This window comes from Acomys russatus, chromosome 24 (genome assembly GCF_903995435.1).
Source record: "Acomys russatus chromosome 24, mAcoRus1.1, whole genome shotgun sequence".
Lineage (NCBI taxonomy): Eukaryota > Metazoa > Chordata > Mammalia > Rodentia > Muridae > Acomys > Acomys russatus.
The window spans coordinates 7,912,127-7,932,666 of record NC_067160.1 but is presented as its reverse complement, the minus strand read 5'-3'; positions in this window follow the sequence as shown (position 1 = coordinate 7,932,666).

The following is a 20,540-nucleotide window of genomic DNA, read 5'->3' as shown; positions in this document are numbered from 1 at the left end:
AATCAACTCAATTTATGATTTTGCTGGCCTGTGGGATACTGTGCTAAATTAAAACTGCTAGAAAGGGAATAACACAGATCAGTGACACAATCTCTTAAATGGAAGCGATGAACAGGTTTGTGCTAGCTGTTACTTTATTGACCCTCATCTTCACACATCCTTTTCCTTCTGCTTTGTGGTGCCAGAATGGGCTTTGCTGATCCCATTTCTCATTTGGTCTCTGGGTCAGTCATAGGTCTGGAAATAAGGGACAGTGGAGAGAGACGTCTGGGTGAAAAGAGGTTATTTTCCCCTCTTAGGGGTTTTGCCTTGTTTGATTGGTTCCTTGGGTATTTTATATTATTATTTGTTTTGTTTTGTTTATTTGTTTGTTTGTGTGCAAAGGAAATATAGGGGCAGAGCTCAGGGATCTTTGGAGCTGGTCCTACAGTAAGAGCAACTCTGCCAGGTCTACAGTAGAACCTTCCTCCTCCCAGCTGCAGGCAGCAGGCTCCTCAAAGGGCACGTCTGAATGTCCTTTTCCTCTTACCTAGGCCTGGATTCTTCCCACAGTGTCCACCTGTCAGTATCTTTGCACTTTCCCCTGTTGAGCAGTTAAGGCACCTCCACCTGCTTGACGTGCCTCCCATTCAGAGCTCTATTCCACAAGTGACTAGTGAGAAGCTTGACAAAACTAAAACCAAGTAACAAAGACCATTTAAAGTCTCTTACTTTTGTTTTCTCCTGAAAGGCTTTAGGCAAAGTGGAATGTTGTTGTCCTAGTTTTGTGACTATTTCTGTGATGGTGGTTGCATGAAATTAGGTCTTCAACATCTCCCAGTGGACACAGGTCTCCTCCTGAAAGGTGGTTGGCAGGAGCACATACCTCCATGTTCCCACACGAGGTACCCCACAGATTGCCTAGAAACATCTGAAGTCTTTATTTGTGGTAAGGCAGCGGTTTGACTTGGTCACCAATCATGTAAAATGTCATGATAGAAAGGGAAATCATCGTGTCATTCTAGTTTCTTTGCTGTCAGACTTAACGCCTTCCACAGTTATGAAGAGACTGGAAGGAACCAGGAGTTCATTGAATTCTCCATACTCAATGCCGCACTGTGACTCTTACATCACGTAAATATATTCATGCTTGTTTGTTTGTAATTAGGTTTAAACTGTTGGTGTCCAGGGACCTTCACAGATCTCAGTGGACTTTGGGTACTTAGACCTCCCCAAGTTATATCAACTACCTGTAGCAACCACCAGAATGAAATTATGCATTATAAAAGTTCACAATATGAAGGAATGTGTCTACTACTGTCCGCTTATGTCTGTGGAAGAAATCTGGTCGGTCAACTACATGTTGTTTCTCACGTGTGGATATTAGTGTGTAGTGTTTGGGGCGCATGTGAATAAAACTTAAACCACTACAAAAGAAAGCAAGAAATGGCAGTGATAGATGCTGAAGAAGGCTGGTGGGGTGAGCAGAAGAAAACATGGGCCATAAAAGAAGGAGACCAAGTGGGGAAGGCACAGGCGACACCAGAGTTTGAGGGGGGGGCTACAGCGATGGGAAGAATCTACTAAAACACACTTTGCTAAAAAAAAAAAAAAAAAAAAATGCCTAGATGATATCTAATATCTTGTATGCTAATTTTGAAAATTAAAAAAAAGTAAAGATCCAAACAAAACAAGGAGTTTTAGTTGTCAGTCCTCACTCTGTACTGCAAACCTTGTGCTGAGCACTAATGAGAGCCACCAGGCGTTTGAAATCTGTTGCCTTGCTAAGCACCCTCATCTGGCAAGGTCTCCGTAGCTGCAGTCACTCCGGGCCTGCTTCTATAGTCTCATTTGTCTGTTGTACATAGGATATCCTTTAAAATGATGTACAAGCCACGCACACATGTACTATACATGTATTTTTCATGGGGACAATGGGGACAGTGTGTCATCCTGGAGAATCCCATCAGCGCCACCACGTTGGTGTCCTACCACCCATCATGCGAAGTTTTCATACTCAGTGAAGAATTAGGAAGCTAACTTGAATGCCTCCTAAAACCATCTTATTCATTGCTAGATGTCTTTATAATGTAGGAATATGGCAGACGAGGGGAGCGCCAGGGAGAAAAGCACAGACTTTATGCTGAGCTCTGTCCCTGGTACATACGAAGATGCTGCATGACATGAGGGCTTAGCAGAGGCAGAAGTCCATTACCTCGTCACAGGGCGGTATGCGCTTCCCCTCAGAAAAATACAAGCAAATTTGGAACATAAAATAATATAAACAGATTAAAATGCAAATCCAACGAATAAAAGCAATTGGCACGCACTGGTAAAATAATCACGAGACAATTCGTAGGTGAGCTTAGGCCAGGCACTACCTCTTACATTCACCACTCAACAAAGAACTCAATGCCCAGCCACCACGTTTACACAGCTGGGGCATCAGATCTCCCCTGTAGGTGCCCACACGTCCACATATACATCCCACAGTGAAGCATAGGCCGGCTGCGTTTCTCACAGTTGTCATTGCAGCTTTATTTTGCAAAGGCTCATGGGAGCTACTTCATGACTCACACAACCAATGTGTCCAGAAACAGGTGTTTTTGAATGTACATCTGGTGATAAATATTAAAGATGAAAGTTCTGACAGAGCCGCCTCATTTCTCTCCCACTTGGCTTTGTAGCTGCTACTCACACTGTTGCAGATGGAGTGTCACAGATGACTCCCAATTCTCTTATCTTGAACTCCAAATGCCATTTTCCTCAAGAATTCTGGATATCTATAAAGTTAATAGCAAATCAAAAGAGTAGAGATCAGGATTCAGTCCTCATTTCACAGCCAAACATTTCTGAGAAAGAATTTTGTCTCATTCTATGTAAAATAACAGTTGTCTCTTGGCTCCTATTATGCCTCCATCCCATGAGTTATGCTAAGGAAAGTGTAACTAGAGCAATACTGCATTGCTGCACTGTGGTTGCAAAGTTCAGGTTCTGACATCTGGAAGACCAAAGTAGCCTACGCCAGTTCCCTAATCTCTAAGAGGAAAATTACTTCATCAGAAGAGGATGGGTGTTCTTCATGAGAAAGTTTTGCTGTGAATTTTAAGCACCACAGAATATAGGATTACTAAAAATCTGCTACCATTATTGCACACTTAAATATATTCTATTTTCTGTTTATTTCCCCACACCACAGGTAGATTTGGACATTGGTCTTATGTACATTATAATAAAATGGCATATAAAGATTAACTTTGGAATTGCCTTTAGGAGTTGAAGTAATGCATGTGTTTTACTCTTTAGTCAGACTTCCTGTGGTGTAACTAAAATCCCTGGCCATGGCGACTCTGAACTGCAGAATCAAAAAATCAGGCAAGCTAGGAGACTCAGATCTAAAGGATTCCCACGGTAGTTGGCTCCCTAGACTTTCCCCTTGTCCTAGCCATACCGCATTATGTGGGGGAAAAACAGAAATCTGAAAATATTAATGGAAAAACACAGAAAAGGATGAAGCGGGAAGGAAGAGGAGGAAAGGGAGGAGGAAAGAAGGAGAATGAAAATGAGGAGGAGAAAAAAGAAAGAAGGGAAAAGGAGGTGGAGGAGGAGGAGGGAGAGGGGAAGGAGACACCCAAAGGAAGCCTGCCTTCTCACGCTGAAGGCTTGGGAAACAGGAAACAAGACAGAAAATGTTGACAAGAACCACGCTACTCTAGTCAAACAACACCTAAAATGGTGTGTTCTTGCCCTGACAAGAAGTGGGTGTGAAGTCCAGTCACAGGACTTTGGCAGGCTGTAAACATATTATGGATCTGTCCCCTCCAGGTTGATGACAGAAAAGGCAGAGTGGGAGCTGAGATTTGCATGCTCATCAGCTAGTTAAGAGGAGCCCCTTGATAGTATCAGATGAGACCATAATGAGGAAACTGAACTTCTAACTCACCCTAAGGTAGCAAAGCTCACCTCGTCCCTGTGAAGTGGATCCAGAGGATGCATCTCGGAGAGTCAGGCTCTTGATAAGGCTATGTAAGGCTATGTAAGACAAGACTTATTCCAGTAGGACCTGGAGAGGCCACTAGATAAATAGTAGGGAGGCACCAGAAGGCTAACATGGATCCAGATTTTGACCAATGTGCCAATAACTCAATGGACTAAGAATTCAATAGTTCGAAGCAACTAGGCCCCCATAAGCTAAAAGAGTCAACTTTGACCCAGGCTCCAGTTACACAAATTAACAAAAAATGAATCAGAGGTTTAAATATAAACTATAAAACCTGTTTGAGGGAATAATTCTGGGATATAGAATTTGATGAACATTTTGTAGATTTGACCTCCTCCCCCAAAATAAATAAATAATAAAATTAGGCATTTTTTCTCTGTGAAAGATACTGTTAAGAGAATGAAAAGACAAGATACAGGAGGAAGTGTTTGCAAACAGATAAATGTTCATCAAGCTCACTTAAAACCCAATAGTAAAAAGAATCCAATTACAAAATGAGAGAAAAGACAGAAAAACACATTTTCCTCAAGAAGACACATGAACAGCAAATAACCGGGCAAGAAAGGCGCCTCTATTGAGAGACTCCAAATGAAGATTACAATAAGGTGAACATCCTGAAATGTAAATGGTAATTCTAAAGTGACCATACTGAATGCGAGCAAGGATAGAGAGATGCTTCATCTTTTGCACATTGCTGATGGGGCCATGCCTGCAACTTTGGAAAAAAGTTCTATTTCTTAAGCCAATTGAATGAATATTTGACAATTCAGCAGTTGCCCCCCCTGGGCACTTGTCCCAGAGAAACAAGACATCACTATTATTTATTCCCAATAGCCTTAACTAGAATGCTACTCAGTGGTAAAAGAAAATTAACTATTGACAGACACAAGTTAGATGGATCTCAAGGACATTGAAAGAAGTAAAACAATCTAAAGAAAAAAATATGTACAATATGAGTCCATTTATGTAACAGTCTTGGAATGATCGATTTGCAGAGATGAAAAACAAGTTAATGGTTGCCAGGAGTTGGGGTATTATGGGGTAGGGAGTTGAGCAGGGCTGTAGAACTTAGGGAAAATGTCTTGTTTTGGATCTACTGATGGCTCCATACTCCTACAAACGTTTAAAAACAATACACACTTACATAGACCACTGTTCAATTCCCGCTTTTTACATTTTATTATAGTTATGTAAGACAATTCACTGGAAGAAACTGAGACAATAGTATGGTATGGTGCTCCTCTGCAATGTCCATGGGTCTATTACTTTAAAATAAGAAATATAAAAACAAAATAAAATAAGAATTATGTGTGGGTCATCTCTGGAGAACAAGAGGTTTGTACACAGGTCAATCAAAGTAAACAAAATGCACGTCAAACAGTGACTGCCTTGAAAATGTCACAGACTCTTGTGGCTCAGAAAACAACCAGTTCTTTTAAGTATGAGATCCCAGTGGGTTAATGATTTTCGGTCTCCAATGACATATTAACACTAAGTGGGGAGATTCCAAAGTGTCCAGTGTCCAGTGATGCCTCCATTGGTTCTGGTGTTGGGTGATTGACCTTATGCAGGACAGATGTGAAGCTGCCCTGGGACTGAGGAACACCAGAGTTCACCAAGGAGATGCAACACCAGTTCCATATATAAAATTTTACAATCTTGTTGAGCACTTCTATAAGACAAATAAGCCCAAAAGTTGTTATTCTAACAGTGAGTGCATTTAAAGTCAGCTACTAAGCCACCTGTACCTTTAAACCTTTGAGCAATATTTATTATTCATACCACTTAAAAGTAAAGTAGGGCTGAGTGGGGTGTTACACGCCTTTAATCCCAGCACTCGGGAGGCAGAGACAGGTGGATCTCTGTGTGTGGCCAAACTGGTCTACAAAGCTAATACAGGACAGTCAGGGAAACACAGAGAAACCTGTCTCAAAAAAACAAACAAACAGACACAAAACAAAACAAAAAGAACTAGGTGATTTTCAATAGGGTTGTGATTAAAATAGAACTCTATGGGTGGTCCTTTGGTTCTCTTGAGTAATAGTTTTCTTTTAAGCTATTATTAATAAAAATCAAGGAGGACACGGCCCTAAACACATGCATTACTTTGTGACTAGCTGCTCTTTCCATGAGGGAACCACAGTGAAACACAGCAAGATTGTCTTGGCATCACATAGGCTAGGTTGGCAGATGTATCCCATATAGGAGACATGATTGCTTAAATTATAAAATAGTATCAAACCTCTACATAAATACATATGTGTGTATATATATATATATATATATACATTTTTCATTACACAATAAACTACTTAGCAACAGTTTACTGATGCTCCCGAGCAATGCTGGCTATTGCAGCAAACATATGATGCGGATTCGGAGCAGAAGCCAAAAGCCAGAGGCCTCTGTCCACACTTTTGCCATTCTGACAGGTTATCTGCCTTTGGAAGAGTTTAAATTGGTTTAAATTTGAAGCAATAACATTCCGAGAAGTGAACGAAATAACATTAGCAAGTGCCCCAAGCTGCAAAGTGCTCGGCACTGTTGTTTCTAATGTTATTTCATTCACCTCTCAGGATGTTATTTCAAATTTAAACATGGATAACATAAAGCCAAGCACAGTAGTATACAAGCCTAACACTAGAACTTCCTGCAGAAAGATGGTAGGCAGAAGTAGGAGAATCCTGGAGGCTCGCGCATCAAGAAACCTAGACTAGAACGGCAAAACCAAGAGAGCCTATCTTAAGCATGATGGGAGGCTAGGACAGACGCCCAACAGTGTTCTTTGGCCTTCACCTCTGTGTTAGTTGCATATGCAAGGCTAAGACACTCTGCACTTACACATAAACAAATGCAAATAGGCACACACACACACACACACACACACACAGACACACACACACAGTCTCTCTAAATATATAATAGGCTTCTTTTATCAAAACTATTATGTGGTTAATTGAAGTGTGGTTTTTTTCCAATAGCAAATAACTTGAGCTCTTTTTTTTTTTTTTTTTTTTTTTTCTCACTGATGCAACCATTAGACAATTCAGTGAAAGTCATCCCTTCCCTCATCTAAAAAGCCATGTGGGCACAAATATCCTATGCCATTTGCAGTTTTTCTTTAGGAAGCTAGCAGATTATTTCTCTGTCTAGATTTTCTATTAAAAGCAGCTTAAGCTGTGGTGTTGCTAACACTTAAAGATTTAGATTTAGGAGAAGATTTCTAGTTGCATACATATGGCTGTAAATATTCCACACCCAGAAGCAATGCAGGAAACCACAGTGATATCTGGATGCATTTCAAACTTTCCGCAGCATGCAATATTAATTAGAAAATATGTGCACGATGCTGAACAGTGTGAGAATAAATGGACTTTATGAATTTTTAAACTTTGCAAATACAAAATTCTATAATATTCCTAGACAACAAATTTCAAATAAGCCCAAATAAATGATTTATAAGAATAATTGAATAATATTAGTTTGAAAGCTGTGACTTAAGTATCAAAAGATCAAAAATAATACATATTTTAATATCAAGTAGAACTCTTTTTGCTTTGTTTTGTTTTTGCTGTGCTAGGGAACAAAATCAGGGCCCTGCATATGACAATCAACCAGTATACCACTAATGTATAGCCCCAACCTAATTTTTATTGGGATAATTTTAGTATTGCATATGAATTTTTCACCTATTCCTTCCTCTATCTTTCGCTCCAATCTTCCTTCCCATTCAAACTTTCTTTTCTATTTCCCCCTTTATCCACTTATCATATCGTATTCTATTTCTGTTTAATTGTGCTTTAAAAGCAATGTTCTTATATAGAGAATTAACATATATGGAAGATAAATTTTCAAGTATTTATAGATTTTAAAACGCAAAAGAATACAGACCCTTATACTTGTATGGTGAAATATTTTGATTAACTATGAGTTGAAAATTTAATAATAGTTACCAGATAATGGTGGAAGAAAATGCTCCAAGCAGACAACATATGTTACAAAGTAAAATCCCCAGTACTAGGAATGGATTACATCTTATTGAGTTGTTGGCCAAAGGAGTCTCATAGAGCACTCCTCCCAAACATTTCTGGCTACCGCCAATGCCTCTACAGCCCAAAAGGAAGATTTTATTGCTGAAGACACGACTTACTTGTATAATCACATGCAAATTGAGTTGATGCCCAACTAGAAGCTTCACCTCTGTTTTTAAGATACCAGAAAGCATTAGAAGAGAAAAATAATTGTCAGTATTATCTGTCTCTGAGCTCTACAATCTACAGCGGTAGCCTGTGTGCAAGACACACTGATACTGTTGTGGCGCAAATGTAATTTAAAATTAGATTTAAGGGCACCACTTAAGTATTCAAAAACCTAAGAGCAGATAGGTCATGGGCCTAGGGAAAAATGTATCACTATTATTCTGCTAAGTAAACATAGCAATGAAACAACTCTCAGTGACATACTGCTTTACCCATCGACCAATACCTGGCTTGTCCCTCATCAGAGAAGCTTATTCTTAAAATAAAAAATAAAAAATAAAAAATAACACAGAAACCCACAAACGGACAATGTGACAAGAGTGAGAGACTTTGGAGCACAGACTCCTATGAGATACCTTTATTAAACTCCTCTCCCCCAAGGCTCAGGGATCTATGTGGAAGAGGAAATAGAAAGATTGTAAGAGCTAGAAGTGGTGAATGACTCCAAGGAAACAGCATCCAGACACAGCAGCAATGCTGCACATGTGAACTCACTGAGACAATGGTAGTACACATAAGACCTCTACAAATTCAGATTCAGGACAGACAAAATCGCAGCTTCGAAGAAAGAATCTATTGGTAATCAATAGCTGCTGAGAGGGAGAAAATTCCTTTTCTATCACAGAAAGCACAGGGTCTGTCAACCACACACCCACCGAGGCAGGCTTCATGCTCAGGGGTACTTGACTAACACAGAATGGACTCTGTGTATGTGTGTGTGTGTGTGTGTGTGTTGTCATAGCATCATGGTTTGTTTTCCTGTTTGTTTCTTTGTTTTGAGTTTTTGTTTATTGAAAGAGAGAGAGCAAGGGTAAAGGTTGATGGGTAGAGAGGTGGAAAGGAACTGGGAGAACTTGGGAAGGAGAAAGAGTATGCTCAAAATAAGCTTATGAAAAATTTTAAATAATAAAAATATAATGAAATGGAAAAAAAAAAGAAAAATCACACTACAATCTTACTGATTTTCCAGTATTCAGTCATCATTTCTACTACACTGTGAGGGAGACCCTGCAGATATCCAGGTGGAGAAGCAAACCGAAGATAAGAATGAAAACTTTGTTCAGATTGATGTCATCAACCTGGGTCAGACATGGGATATTTGAGGAGAGTGAACAGAGACAGCTCATTGTCAGCATATTTAAAACACAGTAAAATTTAGAAAAAGTTTCCTAGTGTAATGCACTTCCTGGTGCACAAGAAAATGTATCTACATCGAAAGTAAGCTCAGAGTACATGGCATTTCTTCCATGAAGATGGGTTCTAGAGGTAGGCTGCATGTGCTAGTTTAAGGGCCCTAGGAAGGACATGGACTGGTCTGGTCATACAGATAGGGAGGAGATCATTAGAGCCATTAGTCACTGGTCCTGGTTGTGAGAACCTGGGTGAGCCTCTAGCTATACAGATAGTGTAAGGGTCATTTGGGCCATTAGCCACCTCTGGTCCTGCCTGTGAGAACCCGGGTGAGCCTCTGGCTATACAGATAGAGTAACAGTCATTTGGGTCATTAGCCACGTCAGGTCCTGGTCTGCTTGTGAAGCTTTGGGGGAGCCTCTGAATATACAAATAATACAAGGGTCATTCAGACAATTCGGTATCTCTGGTCCTGGCTGTGGGAACTGAGGGAGCCCCAGCTGCATAGGTCATTCGGGTTACTAGCCTCCTTTGGTTCTAGTTGTACGAGCTTGATGTCATCAAGTGGTTCATCAATTCAAATTCTCAGCCTTCTGGATAGAAAAACAGGCATTTCCTTGTTTGAGGAGACACTCCTGAGTGCTTAATATTCCTAGTTTCCCTGGATGTCTGTGGCTTCAAGGCCCTTTGTGCTATACTCCCAACAGCTCAGGAGTCCCAACCACAGTTCGGGACTTCCCTTCCATGCACAAGGAATAGGCAAAGTGATTTTATTGTCTTATTTATTTTTTTAATGTTCTCTCTCCCTCCCAAACAGAACTGCAACATCCTATAAATAAGTATGCCTATGCCATAGCTTAACAATTTGGTCAAGTAAATTGAATCAAAGAGAAAAGATACTGCAGAAAAATAAGGTAACATATAAAGGGAGGTTGGATTGCATACTGCTCAACGCAACTACAGGAAATGGCTAGGAATTTAGCCCTAAGGAAAAACATGAATGTCTTATTATACACAGTATGGCCTGCACATGGGGGTAACACTATTTGTTGATTGGAAATCTATAGGGCCTCTTTCCTGTGGACCATCGTAAAGCAGAGCTTTTTTGATGTAGTACACAGCATTACCACAGCCCTTATCACAGCTCTAAGATCCCACCACAGCAAAGGTCAGTAAAATTAACTCTACTTCAGAACCACGCAGAGCATGTCCTGCCTCCTTCATGAACAAGAAACTCAAGGGCACGGGGCCTAAAAGAACAGAAATGGTGAGAACATGCATGGGGCAGTTTATGAGGGTAGATCATGTGTTCACAGGGTAGACCCGAGGAGCAACTAGTTGCTACTCGCCCCATGAAGCTAGGAACCTCAGAGTCAATCAGCCACAGTGCATGCCTGGAGGTTAAAAAATCCTTAAAGAGCATCGGTGAAACTCCACGGAGGCTGGTGTCCGGCAGCTGAAGCGAACAGCCCATCAGGCTTACAAGCTAGTGTGTGTCCTGACTGAGACGCCTCCCCAGCCCTCTCACTTTATTGTTTAAATTAAACTCTCAAGACACGAGTCCAGGTTAAGTAAAACAGCAGAAATAGATGAACAAGTGCTAAAATATCTTTCAGCATTTGGCCCCTGGCCCCTTTAACTACTGACTTGTATTATCTGAAACTAGGGCAGATTCACAAGTGAGTAGAATGTCTTGCGTCAGTTTGCACAATCAACTTGTTTAGTGGTGTGAGTGCACTCTGGGAGGGCCCTAGGTACCACACTGACAGCCAAACATTCCCCGACTGCCAGGAAAACAAAAACTTGAGCCGTAGCCAAAAAGAATTACAAAAACCATTAAAGGTAAATCCCAAGATTAATTCTTGTCAAACCAATTAAACCAGATGCCAATAGTATCAGAAAATTCACTGAGGCATATAATGGACCTGACTCTAAATTCAAGAAGGAAAAGTGGGAGAATTACCCTAGGTGTCTGACTGAAAAAAAAAAAAAAAAAAAAAAAAAAAAAGGAAGGAAGTTGGAGAATGATAAAAAGAAGACAGAGAGAGGTTAGGAAGGGAGAAACAAACCAGGATAAAGTGTGTGTAGTTTCCTGTCTGTGTTGCATGAACTATGAGTTCTCAATCCAATTGCCCTTGATGTTTATGCACAGCCTGATGTTGTCTGTCTGTCTGTCTCTCTCTCTCTCTCTCTGTGCATGTGTATCTGTCTGTCTCTCTGTCTCTCTCTGTCTCTGTGTCTCTGTCTCTGTCTCTGTCTCTCTCTCTCTCTCTCTCTCTCTCTCTCTCTCTCTCTCTCTCTCTCTCTCTCTCTGTCTCTCTCTCTCACACACACACACAGTATCTTAGGATTGAAAAGAAAAATTAGCATAATGCACAAAGAACTATTACAAAGATCAATTAACGATAGAGACACAAAGTGTATAGAACCAAACACTGCCACACTTTAAAGACATCCAAAACAGTGAATAAAAGCAGGTGTTAAGAAGCGGCAATTCTTAAACAGGAAGGGAGACTGCTTCAACGTCGCAAAACGAAAGAGCTCCGAAAAAAAACTTAGAATGCCATAGAGGTTGGAGTGAAAGTATTATAAGTGGAAAGTGAGTAAGAATTTGCTCTTCTGGAGTCTGGTGCTGTGGGCTTGACTATGCGACATACCAACCCTCTGTGAGGCTCCCTGTTTATTACCAGCCTTTCGCTAAGCAGAACTAGAGCAGTAATCTGAAAATCAGATTTAAATATTTCAAGAGAGACAAGGGGCTCAATGGGCTCTGTAGTGTTGCTGTAACGGTATTGATTTGGGAAGAAATCTTATAATGGGAGGAATCATTTTGGACACTATCCCAGAGAATTTACTTAATGAAATAATCAAAATTTCCTATCTACATAACAGTCTCATTTATAAAGTAATCCCTTAAGTGGATCCTGAACACATCATTATAATTAAGTTCTGGGGCATATAAAAATTCAGACACGGCAAGCAGGATTCTTCTCATAAAAGAAAGAAGATTTTTGTGCATAAATTCCAAGACATTGCTAAACACTTCCTGCTTGTGGGAGTACAGAGAGGAGGATACGACTCTTGACAATAGAATTCCTGTTCCTTGCAGGTCACGTGCTTTGCTGAAGAAACAGACCACACACACAAACAAGTGCAAAAGAGGAGGCTAGAAATCAGAAAACAAAAAACATAGGTAGAAACGTACACTTGAATCTGTGACTAGGAAAGGCCGAAGAGTAATAAAGTAATTTATAGGGAAAGATGACCCACTACTGGGCATTGAATTTGAGCTGGATTTTAACTGTATGACTCTTGAAAAAGTGACCCACTGCAAAGATGCTATACTAGAAAGGAACTCCGTGGGCAAAGGAGCAAAGGGAAGAATGAACAACTTGCTTATGATGCATCCCTGTGTATCTGTCGTTGGTATGTAGAGAGAAGGGTTCTTTGCAGTCTGATTCTGTGTCTTGCCGCTTGGATAAAATTGTTGATTATTGCTAGTTTTCTGGTACAGTTTTTGGGATCTCTCGTGTATAATATCATACCATCTGAAAATAAGGATAATTTAACTTCTTTTCTTACTTGTATCTCCTGCTTTTGTCTGACTGCCCCAACTAGTGTTTAGAGCGCTATACTGAAAAGAACTAGGTATAGTAAATGGTATTATTCCCAATTTTAGTTGACTTTCTTTGAGATTTTCTCCACTTAGGATACATTGTTCATGGGTTTACCATATATAGTCTTTATTATGTTGAGGTGTGTTCTCTCCAGTCTAAGTCTCTCTTTTTTATCACGTATCCATATCAGATTTTTGTCAAAGACCTTTTCTGCATCTATTAAGAGATCATGTAAACTTTGTCTTTAAGTCATAGGCATGATTTATTACCAGTAGTCATTTTCATATGCTGAATCATCCCTTAATCTCGGAGATAAAGCCAGCTTGGCCGTGGTGGGTGATCCTTTTAATATATGCCTGTATTCAGTTTGTTAGTATTTTATTGAGGATGTCTACATTTTCCTCAGGGATATTGGTCTGTAGTACCCTTAGTTGGTAGTAGAGAACTACTAGCTTTGTAGAAAGATTTTGAAAGTATTCCTTCTATTTCTATTTTTTAAATAATTTTAGAATATTCATTGTAGATTTCCTTTGAATGGCTGGTAGAATTCTTCAATGAATCGTTTGGGGTCTGGGCTTTTTTTAATAGAAGGATTTTAATTTCCATTTCAAAATATTTATTTGACATTGGTCTATTTAAATTGCTAATATCTTGCTTTAACTTTGGTGGTTCTGATGAGTCTAGGTAAAGTCATGAATTTACAGGTAAATTAACTGAACCAGAAAACAATATGCTGAGTGATGCAAGCCAGGCCCAGCAACACAAATGCTGCATGTTTTCTTGTGTTTGTGAATCCTAACTCTGAATCTTTAGATGTGAGTGTGTAATCCAGAGTGATCAAAGAAACCAGAATAGTGAAAAGAAATAGGGTACAGGGGTAGGGCGAGCTCAAGAGATGGGGCTAATAGGTGCAATGAAAGGGAAAAATGAACCTAGGACTTTGATAAGGAAGAAGTAAGGATAAATAATGCTAAGGATGTTTGAAAAACATAGGAAAACATTATTTTGTGATTACTTAAATATATATATTGTATATATATATATATATATAAAACATGTATACGCCTATGACGATACACACATATTTTAATATAGCTATACCACCTGAAGTGATAATGCTCCCCACAATAACCATAGGCTATCTAACAAAAACCCTAGTGTCAGACATAGGAAACCTCCCTTCAAGATATTTGTCCCAGGAATCCAAGAGACTCCCACAACAATACAGGCCATTCTGTTCCCATTGGTGTCCTCCAATAACTCGATGGTAAGATTGTATTGCTGAAGACGGCATATACTCACTCCAGGCACAGGGCTTGGAGTTATAGAGCTGGAACAAGCCTGGAAGCCTCCTCCCCAAGGAGTCGCTTTCATGGTTTCTGAAGGTGCTATACGAGCTTCCAAGGACAAAAGGTAATGATAGTCCTACCCAACTGTAAAGCCTGTGAACTATAATAAGGACCAAACCTGGCAAGGTGTCCCTGGAGGTGCAATAGTGACACTTATATCTAGGGGAGGTAACCAATGGATATCTAATTGGCATACCTCATATTAGGTGAAGTCATGCCTGGTACTGTAAACCTAATCATCTATCTCTGCCTAGTAAGGATCACAGAGAGGGTGCCTACTAGTGCCTCTTTCCTAAACTGGAGATAACTGTAACTGTATTATAAATATTTATATTTATAAAGGGATTGCTCTCATCCCTCAACAAAGACACTTCTTCCTGAAGCTTGTAGAGACGATTACAGAAATCCACAGCTGGTGAAAATTCGGAGAACGAGAGACTACATCTCTACAACGTACACCTACACCAGGGCTTGGGGAAGAATGCAGAAGAGGGGACAGAAAGGTTGTAAGAGCCAGAGAGAACAGGGACATCTGCTTCAAGACACTGTCAGCTATATCTGACAAGGACACTGAGCTCAGAACAGCTTAACAATATTGTTGCTTAAATAACACCTGCATAAGGAAAACATTTGTTTGGCGTTCTCACACAGGGGAAATCTCACAAGGCTCTTCGCACAGATGAAGAGCTACAAGCAATTAATGGATGCTGAGAGATGGAGAATCAGCCTCCTCCAGGGACGACCTGGTTGGTTATCCAACCTCATATACATATGAGCAACACTAAGTGGATTCCAGGTTTTGTTCAGATGTATATAAATGTGTATATTTATACCTGTCGGGGTGTGTGTGTGCATGCGGTGTGTGTGTGTGCATGCGGTGTGTGTGTGTGTGTGTGTCTGTGTGTAACAATAATAACTAAGAAGAGACTTGATACCCTATGAGCATATAAAGGAGGAGGAAGTCCCCCTCAGGCACAGTCATAGGGGAGGGAATAAAGGGGAAAATGGGAAGGAGGGAAGAATGGGAGGTTACAAGGGATGGGATAACCATTGAGATGTAACAAGAATAAATTAATAATAATAAATTAAGAAAAAGAAAAGCAGATGAATAAAATTCATAGGCTAAATGAAAAGAAAAAAAGAAAAATAGGCCACGAATTTAAAAGGAAGTGAGGGAAACATGGGGGGAGTTAGAGGGAGACAGAGTGGCGGAAGTCATGTAAACACAGTACTAATGTAGAAAAATTTAAATAAAAGTAAAAGATGTGTACAGGGTAACAAGAAGAATGGGTAGAGGCAATACATAGAGAAGGAAAGGACACATCTGTGATGACATACAGAGAAGGGCTTTAAAAGTAAGCTTCCAGGAGCTGAGGGAAAGATGGTGAAGACTATTCTTTACTGTGGCTTTTCACACGTTAAAGAGATAACCAGGGTTACCAGAGACAAATGCTAGCTGCCAAGTAAAGAAGTAACAGTCAGGGGTCACTTTAGGCCCTCACATTTGACTGTGCACTAAGTAAACAGTTGTCAACACAATGCAAATATTTTGCATGAGAGTGTGGTAGAGAGATCACTGTAATATGGAAATGTTTTGCACTCAGTAAGTTACCTCTGGGGAAACAAGTTATCACTTCCATCATAGGAAACAGAAAATGGAGTGTTTATTCATCACATCCTACTGTGTCCTTTGTTTTAGGAGCAAAAAGATGAATTTAAAGACTAGGGATGTTGTTGAAATATTACCTTAGATTCTTATGGAAACATGGTTGCAGTGCTGACCTGCCTCCAGCTACTCCTCCTTTTCTTCCATCACAAATCTAAATTGTAAAAAAAAAAAACTCAGAAGAAAGGCAGTGACGTGGTTACACAGAAGTTAAGTCACAGTGGAAAATACCCTCGTGGTTAAGCTATGAAATATACTCTAAAAAGGTGGCATTCTCATGTGCTTTTTACTATCAGCCTACCAAAGCCGTAACTGTAGAACAATGTGAGGGGCGTTGAGTCACGTTCTTTACAAAGTAGGAAACTGAGCCCCGTCACAACTGAAACATCTACAAGCCATCTCCTCTACGAAAGCCTCGGGGTTTACTGAGGAAGAGGGCATAGAAAGGTTGTAAAAGCCAGAGGAAGAGCAAGTATACTGTAAGACTGGATCTCTTAAAAGTGTCAGAAGCTACGCCCATGAAATCTCAGCAACGTAACTGCTTAGACATGAGCTGGCCAAGGGCAACACCAATAGACAGACTAAAAGAGACTTGATACCCTATGAGCATATACAGGGGGAGGAGATCCCCCTCAGTCACAGTCATAGGAGAGGGGAGTAAGGGGGAAATGGGAGGGAGGGAGGAATGGGAGGATACAAGGGATGGGATAACAATTGAAATGTAGTATGAATAAATTAATAAAATATATTTTTAAAAAACAGGAAACCGTCAACCTCCCACACAGACAGCTAGAACTTAGAGGTAGTGGTGGCATGGTAATGGCGGGGTTCCACCCCAGGAAAGAGCATACCAAATGCCCATTCAGTGCCAAGGGTCAGCCCTGAGAAAAGACTTACAAGTACCATTATACGGCCAAGCAAGAGATGCGTGCATATGTGCATGTGTACATGCGTGTGTGTTTGTGTGTTTGTGTGTATGTGTGTGTGTGTATGTGTGTGTTTTAAAGGCCATAAACTTAAAAAAGAGCAAGATGGGGGTACATGAGAAGCCTTGGAGTGAGGAAAGGAAAGGTGGAAATGATAAAGTTATATTATAATCTTAGAAAAAGATACTGTAAAAAAGTGGGTAGCTGCTCTCCTTGGATACAGAGCGCTTTGGAAATGCTATGCACATACATGAGTTAGATTTTGGTTTGAAGTGTTTAGAAAAAGGAACGCGATATTTAAATTAGACAAACGGCTCTGAGAGTTAATGGAAACAGATGGATAGCAATTAGAGAACTCGAAGCATGAAACCCTGCTACAAATAGTTCCCTCCTGGAGAAGGGCAGGACGAGCCAAGCCCGGGAAATGGAAGGCTGAGAAAAGCGAGACGCAATCGCTGTTCCAGCTCGTGTTCAGTCTTTACTTTTACGTGGAAAGGCAAATGAATTTTAAAGCGAAACAGAGCAACATGAGAGAGGAGGAGACAAGATGAATGCCACCACTGTGACTCAAAGTTTCGTGCGCCCCCCTCACCACCACCCCCCTCTTCCGCCCTCCCTCCGGCTCCTTGTCATTGGGTCCGCTCACATCTGCACCAAAAGTTGGGAATCATTATTTCTAGTTTTATCATTCTGTTCTTTTTTATTTTATTTTTTTAAAGGAGTGTCCCAAGTTTCTCTCACAACTACAATCTTAATAGATTAGAGGAAGGAGGAAAATAAGTAAGACAGAAAGAATTAGGAGGGAAGTTGGCTTCTGAGATTTAATATCTCCCTGCCTGAGAAATTTAGAAAAGCTAAGATAGAACAAACTTAAATATGGGTTACAGATTCATAGAGTACTTTATGAATTGAAATAGCTAGGTTGGAGCCTCTAGCTGTAACTGGATGGCAGAGTGAGTTGAAAAGAAACAGCATAGTTTTGCTAATAGTATTGCTTGGTATATCGTGGCTTTATTTAATCAGGTTACACTGTGATATTCAAAAATGATCCTCATGATTTGGTTCATATTTTCTTGTTTTGTATTAATTTTCTAAAAATAGAATATGAAGTAATAGGCCTCCTTGTAATATCTGTATTCTAATTCTTTTCCCTCTCCCAAGCACATGATTTTCATCCAGTGTGTCCTTTCAGAGACTATTGTTTAATGAAAACTAGTGTTTGGATAGGAGGTATTATATATTCTTCAGAACCTCAAAGTGTGTATCTTGACCATTAGAAATCTAATTGAAATAATGTTATATCAAATAAGATAATGTTTTAAGAAACTATACACACAAAGAATGGAAACACAACGAAAACAAACTTTGTTCATTATCAACTGGATCTTAACGGAAATGATTTTATTGATAAGGATAGTAATTTAAGTTAGGGAAATTTTTAATTTTTGCATTGGAATTTTCAAAATATTTATCAATTTATAGCATATACATATATTGACTTAAATCATAAGACATACACAATAAATATTATACATCTTAATGTGGAACATTAAATTATATTTCATCATTGAAAAAATAAACAATTGATATGTACATACATAAGCTTCTGAGCATTGAATATCCTTGGAAATTTAGACAAACAGACTCATAAGTTTGTATCAGTGTGGATATCCAAAAATGAACAAAAAAATAAACAATGCTCATTCTTAAAGATGTTTTGCCTTCCTGACTAGAAAGCTAGGTGATTTGTTCAAGTACGTGATGGTATAAAAAGGCAGAAAGCAATGCTGTTTTAGATTGCTATGGACAAATATGAGTAGTTTTTTGACACGCAGGGAAACGTTACAGTGCTACCCATTGGCAAGAAGTAGGTTGTAATCTAAAGCTGCATCCGCGATGAGGTGTTCATTCTCTGGCGTCCTGTCTGAGACCTCAAGAGCTCTGCCTTCTGCCCTTGTCCCTGCCGAGTCCCCTGCAGTAAAGTGCTACTGCCTTAAGAGACCGTCTTATCTCTGAATACAGTCTCAAAAAATCAGATATTCCTTCTGACACTTGCAATAGGTAAGCTTTTCAGGCAAATATTTCTCCTTTGCATCACAGTTGTGTTTCTTATTCTTCAGACAACTTTCCCCAAAACATCAGCATTCCTAAATCATCAATATGCATTTCCCCTAATCGGCATGTTGGAGATCATTGCATAATCACTGTTACATCTTTTCCAATCTGATAGTATACACTTTACCTATTATAGCTTTATTAATATACTTATTATCATTGTTATTATTTTGTTATGGCCATTAGTAACCTATTAGCAATCAATATTTAAGAATAAATACGTTCACAAGCAACATAGGTGTCATTACAAAAGGAGTACTTATTTATATATGTGATATTAAGGAGCTATATCAATCGTACTAGAAAAACACTTATGTGATAGCATATCATTTGCACAATATTTATAAATTTCTTTATTGGAGAATAATATACCACAAATAGCATCGGTCTATTAATCTGTAGAACTGAGTTTCAGCCACTCTACTCTCGGGGTTATCCTGTTGAGCAGTGGTATTTCATTATTATGCACCTAAATTACATTCACCATGCTCATGTTAAGCTTGTGTCGTGACAGTTTCTAACCAACAGAAATAACCTCTATTTTCACCTGTAATTTTTAAGGCATGTTAAGCTAAAGTGATTTTCTAATTTTTTTTAATCTTACAAATGCAAGGTTCTTTTTGCAGACATGAAGTCAAACTAAATGTTATCTCTGCCCTCAGGGAAATTTCAATCCAGCCAAGGAAATGAAACAAATTATAATAATCTAAATTTGATTACTGGCTGAACATGATCTAAGTTTCCCATTGCCTTTGGTTGTACAATTAAACTACAAAGAGCATTTCAGTGTGAGGATTACCTGACGAGCACAGCCCAGACCCCATTAATCATCAGCATTGAGTCAGCATGGCATGTGCGCCCATCATCTCCCACCACTTAGCCAGCCTAGGGCATGTGCCATGAAATGTCCTAAGAGCTTTCTCTTGCGCAATTATTTATAGACATTATTATGTGGTTTTACAAGTAGAGAAAGTAGGACTCAGTAAAGTTAAACTCTTTAACCAAGTACCAAAACTAGGTCCTTTTGAGTTTTATGACCCCCAATCTTTTCAATAAAACACAGTTGTATTCCTCTGTGGTATCAGTGATGACAGAATCATTGTGCCTTCAAGCCTAGTAAGTAGTATAAACAAGCCCTTAGATGTTTCCCTGGCAACAGCGGAAGCTCGTCAGTGCAGCGTGTACAAACTATTGCCTTTTCTCCACTGACAAGTAAAGCATTCTTCGAATAAATTAGAATAGAACAGAATTGAATTCCACTAACACTGACTGTCTGGAACACTGTTTTGTGAAGAATTCCGGAAATGAAATTTATTTAAAATTAGTAGAAAAAGTGCTACATTTATCATAGGCATAGGACGTGTGGGTCATTGCATATCTTCGTTTGCCTCTAATCAGCAGTGCACTCCCAAAATACAACAGACCTACAACATAGTGTTTCTGATTTATTATCTCTTCATGTTTTTACTACAGTACATATTATATCCTACGATGGCTC